Source organism: Octopus sinensis, linkage group LG4, assembly GCF_006345805.1.
Source record: "Octopus sinensis linkage group LG4, ASM634580v1, whole genome shotgun sequence".
Taxonomy (NCBI): domain Eukaryota; kingdom Metazoa; phylum Mollusca; class Cephalopoda; order Octopoda; family Octopodidae; genus Octopus; species Octopus sinensis.
The window spans coordinates 118053095-118063094 of NC_043000.1; positions in this window are offsets into that span (position 1 = coordinate 118053095).

A 10000-nucleotide genomic window follows, 5' to 3' on the forward strand; every position below is an offset into this window, starting at 1 on the left:
AGAAAGAAAATGAGAAAATTCATTTTGTCATCATATTATTTATTTATTACTGTATTTCCTCTAACATACATTAGAACAATCAAATGCATTTATCAAATAATTGTAACATCGTAACTGGGTTTCCAGTTCCATTCATCGAGAATATACCAGTTTGCAATTTAGATGACTAAGCAATCTGTATAAATATACATCATAGCTATTTGCTATGTAGAGTGCATACAGGGCGCATCAAAAGCTGGTGACATTTTTATCATTTCTAAAATTTTTCTCTTGAAATCTCAAATTTTCTACTAGAAGCAAGTAAAATGCTTGCATACTCAGCATTAGCTTATGAAAATATGATATTTAACTCTAAAGTACACATTCTAAAATAAATATTTAAATAAAGCGGTTCATACTTATCTTCAGTAAGGCAAAACTGTTACAAATACGTATAATTTGCAATGTATACATTTTTTTTTTATCACGATGCAATTTAAAACATATTGTTGGACTGCACAGAAAAATAAAATAGGAATTAATGAATTCTTATTTGTCCACTTGGTTAGAATATTTATTCGAACTGCATCTCAAACTAACTTGGACATATGCCATTCACACTTACCTTACATCACTGGAGAAAATACGACAATGTTGAGCACTTTAAAATATTAATGTAGGATGATATTTCCTTTTTTTTACAATATTTTACTCAAAACTCTTTTTTCAATATCATTATACATGTACACATACACACACATACATACATACATACACACACACATACATACATACATACATACATACATACATACATACATACATACATACATACATACATACATACATACATACATACATACGTGCTGGACTGCTGAACTCTACACGTTTTTTATTTTTATCATTCTGTATTTTTTTTCATTCTCTCTCTATTTATTTTCTCTTGTTCCTTTCTGTCGAAGAGCGTAGGCTCGAAGCGAAAACTTTTCCATTTTTCTGGCGCGTCAAACTAATACACTTGCTTGTTCTAACACCAGTCTTCGTCTTTTGTTTTTATATAAATTTGAACTATATATGTGTGTATGTGTGTCTGTGTGCGTGTGTGTGTGTGTGTGTGTGTGTGTGTGTGTGTGTGTGTGTGTGTGTTAATACATATATGTGTAAGTATAAAATGAGCTAAGAGAAATAGCTTAGAGTTGCCAGTGATGCATTTGGACATAAAGGTATTTGAAATATTATATAGAATAAAAAATTTTTTATTGAAGCCAGCTTCTTTTCGAGAGTAAGTAAACAAACACTTAGCGGTAATTGCAAACAATTCCGAAAGAGTAGGAGGAGAGATAACCTTCATATTGTGCCTCTGTTGTTTGGTGACAGGGGATCAATGATTCAATGAACTGAATTACTTGTTCCTAAATTAACGTGTGCTGGATTATTCTACAGACATAGATACTCTTAACGTAATACTCAGGTAGAATCAACACTACACAGTGTATAACAAGGCTGTACTTCTTAATTGTGACTACAATCCACCAAACTGGCTTCTCTACAGTTTCCATCTTACCATTTTCACGCACAACATATAAGGCGACTCGGGGCTCCAGAACGTTACGATTTCCTCAAGGTGCCACGCACTGGAATCGAACCTGAGACTTCGTGAATGCAAAGCAAGCTTCTTCACTATAGTACCTCTACTATTTCCTATATACTGGTTTCAAAATTTGTCCCAAGAATAACAATTTTGTGGGAGGTGGTGCGTCGATTACATCGACCCCAGTGTTCGACTGGTACTTTATCGACCCCTATGCTCAACTGGTAATTGTGTTATCGAACCTTATGTTCAGCTGGTATATATTTTATCGATTCCGAAAGAACGAAACGCAAAATCGACTTCGGTCGAATCTGAACTGAGCATTTTGCCAGGCATACAAACGATTCTGCCAGCTCGCCGCCTTATATTTCCTATATGTTATATAAGTTGTCTGATCAATAAGTATCCGGACTGTTGCCATAGAAACGAAGCTAAAGCACACAAGGTGAAACCGCACAGTAAAGATTGATCCTGATCTCTACTGTGCATGCGCACTAAGTTTTAATGTTCTAGCTTACTTCAACTGTTTACAGCAGGGCTTAGAAGGAAGGTGTGTAGCGTGTGATCGTCGCATTGTCCATGACAAAGAAAGCTGAGCTGAGAACCTGCATTAAATTTTGTCAAAAGCTTGGCGAAACCTGCTCGGAGGCCTATTCAAAGTTTTCAAAAAAGTTTCCATCGTTCTCGACACAATCAAGGAGATCTTGTGCAACTGAAACCCGAGTGTCTTTTTGGTCAGCTGAAAGCAGTTTTGGCACAAACTTGGCAGACACGCGTCTCATACCCAAATTTTCAGTGATAATGGACTGAGCTGAACCGTAACTAATCTGCACATCCTCTGACAACTCACGGGTGCTGATTCGACGATTTTCCCTCACGATTTTCCCTCACATTTGTGATGTTTTTCTCAGTTCTGCTGGTTGCGTGTCTCCCACAATGTTCATCAATATCGACATTTTTTTGGCCATCTTGGAAACGTCTGAACCACTCGTACATTTGTGTGCGACTCGTACACTTCTCTCTATACACCTTCTGCAACTCTGCATAGGTCTCTGGGCAGGTATTGCCATGACAACTTTCTCTGTCACGGTCAACGCGACGATCACACACTACACACCTTCCTTCAAGCATTGCTGTAAACAACGGAAGTAAGCTAGAAGTTAAAACTTAGTGCTCATGCCCAGCAGATTTCAAGATCAGTTTGTGCCAAGCGGTTTTCCTCTGCGTGCTTTAGCTTTGTCACAACAGAAACAGTCCGGATACTTATTGATCAGACCTCCTATAAAAACTATTTTTCCTTGACTTGGTTGTATCGAATGAAGTGTCGGAATGATGGAAGACATAATTGACCGCAATGTTATTTGAAAGATCTGCATGAAACATTAAGAAAGAAAACTTTCAAACATTTAGAAACCCGCTGGGACTCCAACTGTGACGTTATTACTACATATAAATTCACAAGCTAATCATAATTCGAAGACCACGCTGTTTATGTTCTTTTACTGCAATATTTCGATGTGGTTGCGCTATATTCATGAATTATACTCTTTGGTGGCAAGAAGTCCGCTCTTCTGTTACGGCTATGGCCAGACAGTTTGTTAGTATTATGACCTCTAATTTTGGAGATTAATAGCGGATTAGTAGAGTCGTTAGAGCGTTGAAAAAATAATTTGCTGTATTTATTCCAGCTCTTTACGTTCTAAGTTCAATTCTCGCCGAGGTCAACTATAACTTCCTTCTTTTTGGAGAATATCAATCAAAGTGATGGGGGCGATGGTACGGACTAATTTCTTGCCACCAAAATTGCGGGCTTGCACCGAAATCAGAAATAATTATTTTGGTAATTAATATTACTGCAATTAAGGCGCTGTGCTGGCAGAATCGTTAGCACGCCAGACAAAATGCTTTGCGGCATTTCTTTCGTCTTTGCGTTCAAAGTTCAAACTCCATCGAGGTTAACTTTGCCTTTCATCCTTTTGGGGTCGATAAATTAAGTATCAGTTGACCACTGGGGTCGATGTAATCGACACATACCCTTCCCCGACATTGCTGGCCCTGTACCAAAATTTTAAACCGATATTATTTCTGAAATCATTATTACACCCTGACGAAGTATAAACTTCAGTGTGTGTGTGTGTGTGTGTGTGTGCCTATGCATACATTCATGTACGTATGTATGAATGTGTGTATGTATGCATGTGTGTATGTATATATGTGTGTATGCATATGTATATATGTATGTATGTGTGTGCGTACATACATACATACAGATGCACAAACATACATACATATATACATATGCATACACACAAATATATACATGCACACACATGCATACATACACACATGCATACATACGTACAGGCATAGGCACACACACACACACACATGCGCACAAACAAACAAAAAGGAACGCAGTGTAAATATCGGATAGAGTCAAGACTTTTGAAAAGGTTGCAAAACGCAACGAAAATTTTAGATAATAAGAGATAAGTGGAAATTTTACCGGTGAGTGAGTTAAATTATAAGACACAAAAAGAAAATGACTCTCCCCAGACACAACAGAATATGCTTCAACACACGAACTCATATAAAGAATCTTGCAAACCAAATCCCAAAGCGAAAAATAATAATAATAGTAATAATAATAATAATAATAATAATCATAATAATAATAATAATAATAATAATAATAATAGGCGCAGGAGTGGCTGTGTGGTAAGTAGCTTGCTAACCAACCACACGGTTGCGGGTTCAGTCCCACTGCGTGGCATCTTGGGCAAGTGTCTTCTGCTATAGCCCCGGGCCGACCAATGCCTTGTGAGTGGATTTGGTAGACGGAAATGAAAGAAGCCTGTCGTATAATATATATATAATATATATATATTATATATATATAATATATATGTGTGTGTGGGTGTCTGTGTTTGTCCCCCTAGCATTGCTTGACAACCGATGCCGGTGTGTTTACGTCCCCGTCACTTAGCGGTTCGGCAAAAAGAGACCGATAGAATAAGTACTAAAAGGTGGTGCTCCAGCATGGCCGCAGTCAAATGACTGAAACAAGTAAAAGAGTAAAGAGTAAAGAGAATAATAATGATAATGATAATGATTATACTACTACTACTACTAAATAATAATAATAATAATATTAATAATAATAATAATAATGATAATAATAATAATAATAATGATAAAAATAATAACAACAACAATAATAATGATAATAAAAATAATGATGAAGATCATCATCATAATAATACTAATGATAAAATAATAACAACAACAATAATGATAATGATAATAATAATAATAATAATAATAATAATAATAATAATAATAATAATAATAATAATGATACAGTGATAACAGCAACAACAGCAACAACAATAATAATGATAATGATAAAAAAATTAATAATAATAATATGTACTAGTAATATCGTCATAGGGAACCTTAAATCTGTGGCTGCCATGAATGCAAATATGAGATAATTTCTACCATATGCTGTCTATCAATGAAATCTATAGTTTCATCTAATCTATTTTCTCTCACCTTCCCGCTGACTTATTTGAACGAGTTATTCGATATGGTCACACTGAAGATATGTAAACCCAAAACGCGCTTACATATATACATGTACACGTGTGTGTCATTATAATCTATAATTATATTTAGCTGTAAATAATATAGAATGGCATATACATATGAATATAAATACGTGTGTGGTGTATGTGTGTGTGTGTATGCCCCCATCTGTGTATGTGTATAGGTGGTATATATCGTATATATATATGAGTATTTGATTTGTGTAAGTATAAGGAAATAAAAATGTTCCCCCGGTGAATTGTTTTGGTTCTGTATCCAATTGCGCTTAGAACACCCACTGCAGAGGATGCAAAATACCGCAATGGTTAAACGTACGTAAGCAAAAAAAGAAAAAAAGGATATAAAATGCATCGTGTGTTTATCATAATTTTTCCTATATGTATGATCGTATGTATGAATATATATATAAGTAACAAGTAAAAGAGTCAAAAGTACGGCTAAGCAACTTTTTAATCACTAAGGATGAACGAGCTCTATTTGTACTCTTACACGTTCTTAATAGAACACATCTCAACTATATATATACATATATATATATATACTAGCAGTATAGCCCGGCGTTGGTCGGGTTTGTTTTTTAGTTGCGCTTAAAACGGCAGACATTGATGTTGCATTAACAAAGTTTTGACATAGTTTCAATCTTTTTTGAAAAATAAAAATTTTGCATTATGTAGCTTGTTATTCTCTTTAAGTGAACATTTTTCTGGTTGAAATACACCGAAAAAAGGTGACACAGCAGTAAAAAAATCGTAAAAAATAGGGATTTTCATAGAAAAAAAGCACCTTTTTGATGTAAATAATTCTTGGTGTTAACATGGTCCGATTTGAATTTTTTCTTCTACGGAATAAAGAGCAAGCCTTCTTCTATCATAATCTCAATTTTGGTCAACTTGCGCCGCAGGGTCTCGGAGGAGATAATGTTAGTTGAAGGCTACCAAACCTGCCACACCACACACACACATATATACATATATATATATATATATAATATATATATATATATATATATATATATATATATATATATATATATATATATATATATATATATATATAGATATATATATATACAGTGCGGCTGCATACATAAAGCGGTCAAACTTAGTGAGAAATCAATGAGCAGGTATATAGATAGATAATTTGACAATGTGACAGAACATAAGACAGAGAAAAAGAAAAGAAAGAAATAAAGGAATTGAACAAGGAAACTAAGATCAATGAAATTTTGATACCTAGCTCAGCAAATATGAATGATGGCGCCTTGATGAAAATTGTTCGAACATGGGAGACAGAAATGAAGTATACTGTTTGCATGAATCTTTCTCAAAATCTTTGCATTTAATAAAAATATAATTGGTTATTTCTTCATCTAACTCTTTCTTTAGTTCTTTGACTTATTCTACCATTTCCTCACTATCCCCATGCCATTTCCTTATTGTTTATACTTCAATTTCTTTGTCTGTACCAGGTCTCTCTCTCTCTCTCTTTCTTCTTTTCCTTCTCTCTCTCTCAATGTTTCTACGGCAATGTTAACAATCATACGACAATAACACAGTGATACACAAAGCAAAGTGAGAAATAATCTAGTAACGACGAAATGTTTATTGCATAACTCAACTTATTTGTGTTAATTGATGAGTGGTAACTAATGAGAAATATATATATGTGTGTGCGCACGCACACAAACAAGCACAAGCACACACACACACACACATATGGTGAACACGGTTCGTGACTGAGTAAGACCATTTCCTAGATCCATTTGACTCTAAGAAACATCACAAACTTGGTCTCCTCGCCGCTGATGACGTTTCATATGGCTTCTAAGGCCTGCAAGGAACTTGAAAGGGACATACAAGTCGTTCCATAGGGGCCAGTAGCAACTCGACCACCTGAATGTCGAGACTTACGAAGCTGAGTCCACTGGCCGGCCCAAACACTCTTCTAATACACAAGGTCCGCGGTCGACTTTGCCTTTCATCCTTTCGGGGTCGATTAAATAAGTACTAGTTACGCACTGGGGTCGATATAATCGACTTAATCCATTTGTCTGTCCTTGTTTGTTCTCTCTGTGTTTATCCCCTTGTTGGTAGTAAAGAAATAGATGATCATACTGGATATTCTATTAGCAGACGGAGGTGTCTCCGTGACCACGCTTATGGTTGAATACACCCGCCTTTGCGAAGCAGACACGATTACACTGGTCTCACAGAAGAGGCCCTTCGTGCCCTTCACAGGAATAAGATTCCCATCCTCCATGTATTCACCAGCTCATTCACAACTCAGTGTATGCAACCCAATAGTTCTGTAATTACTTCTCTATAGCTCCCTATCTGATGCAAGATTGTCCCAGGTGTTAGCATCCATATTATCGTTTTAAATGTGCTTTTCATATTGTATTTCAAAGTTTGTGTAGCTTCAACAGGGGATGTTTGCTTACTTCACCTCACCATCAGGGCTTGTTTTGGCATGCGGTTGTCTTCTGGTGCTCGTCGTAACCAAGTTACCCTCTCCCTCGAACTTGATGTCCATGTTAAAGTTTGAGATCAATAATTCATTACCAAGAATAGCATTTAGTAAATATAGCTTTGATAACTTTGGTAGGTTTCTGCCAGTATAGGCCCAGGCCATGTCTAAATAGTACCACCTGGTGAAGTCTTTTAGTCATATATGAGGCACCATGGCTACCTCTAGCAAAGAGTTATAATTGTTGGAGACATATCCTAGTGTAGGAGGTTGGTCCAGGACTTTTTGAAGAAATTTGTCCAGAGAACTTTTGAATTTTATGAGATCCGTTTACATTTTGACGTATTTTGGTATGGTATCAAACAGATCTGGACCGGTTGAGGTAAAGAAGTTGTAGCGTAATGTTGTTACGAGTTCTGAGTTCGATTTTTGTAGTGGGTATATAGCACGGGGGCCAAGTCTTGCGTGAATTTTAAAATCGATGCCAGCATCATTTGTGCAATATTGAGGAAATATTTTCCACATCACACAAATGATGTAGCACTCCCGACAGCGTTTGAGTCTTTTTAGTCGACCCCAATAGTCAATGCTTGTTATGCCGTCTATGTTTCTTGTTATTGACCTCTGGAGTGCTTCCACTTTCATAATGAGTTGCTTCGCAAAGGGAGACCATACTGGACAATAGTATTCAAGGTGGGGTCGGGCAAAATTCTATAGTCACCCAGGTTGTTGAATTTAGATATATCCATTCTCAAAATTCTTATTTACACATTCATTCATGCGACTCGCCTCATTACAATGTTTTTTTCATTATTTTTATCGATATCACATTCAACAATAATTACATCTTGTATTAATGATATAAGTATTAATGATATATTTGATGATTGATGTTTTGTTAATTACATGGCAGATGCAAAAACTTATGACATCCACACGCGTTTTATTTTGCTTTATGATATTTATTGAAGGTAATTTAACTCTTAACGAGAGCATTTGTGCGCCTCCGTATAAATTAGTATCTATTTCTAGCTTCTAACAAATACCAACAGGTGACAAAATAGCTAAAATGTGATCTGGTAGAATATTTTCAGGATACATTCCGCATCTTTTCTCTTACGTATGCGAGAGCTTTAAAACAAATCTGCTTGAAAATTGCTGTGCCCTTATAGCACACCACGATCAACCACTGCATCAGTGAAAGAAATGAAGAAATGAAAGTTTAGTTCAGTTGACAGGTCTTCAAATTTCAATTCAGAGTGTCATTATACGCTTCTATGGAACGTTTGCTATAAGTAAGCAGGCCATAAGTGAATTGCTTTGGGAATAGGATAACTCTGCATCAACTAAAAGAACTTTGCACCCCATCTTAGAAACTCACTTAGTTATGCCTCTCTGCCACTGATTTATAGAGTAATAGGACTTCACTATTGGGCTTCATGTTTTCATCGTACTTGGTCGTACAGGATTTCCGAAGAAAACACACACACACACATATTGCACAAGCACTCACAGGCACACAGACACACAAACAAACACACAAATACACAAAATAACAACCCCCAAAGTTAACGAATGTATATATATATTCAGAAGTTACAATTATTTGTGGAACCAGCAATGCCTCTTATCAGGGCGACCGGAGTATTGTATGATTTACAAGTTCAAGTAAATGGGATTAGTTACAGAACCGTCAAAATAGAATGATCTCATTAATTTTTAAAAGATAAATGTAACTCTGGTAAATTAACATGATGTCCCTCCGTAATATACGTTTTCAGGTTCCCAACAGGTGTAATCGTGGCACCACACCCAACAATCTTTTCTGGAAAGTGCCTCTTCTACACATCTTTCCGAGTACTACTCGCAAACTCCAGTCTTCGGTACGAATTTTCTTCATTAAAAGCATGGCCTATTCTTGGAATATAACTTTTCCAATAACTCTTCAAAATGCGACGAACTCCTATGTCTTGACACGTTTGCTACTCAAATTTTCTTGAGCTTTGGCAATACGTTTCTAGTGTCCAGTTTTGATTTGCCGGGCTTGACAAAATGCGTGGTCTTCCTGAACGTTATTTTTTTGTGAACAGTCTGAATAGTTGCCTCTGCTTCAATCTTATCTTTAATTCTAGTGATGGGAAGTCTCTTTCGTGGATCAGCTTGAGAATCCATCTTCAACTGCCTTTGCAATTCAATTGTGTTTTGAATCTTCCGGTAACATTCGACGATAAATTTCCTTCGTTCGAAGCTTAGTCTGGCTCCTCTCAGTATTTCCAATGGTTTAACTCAAAACAGAAATGTAAACACAATGAATTGTTATCTGCTCAACTGGTTAAGGTCAAACAAGTGACAAGC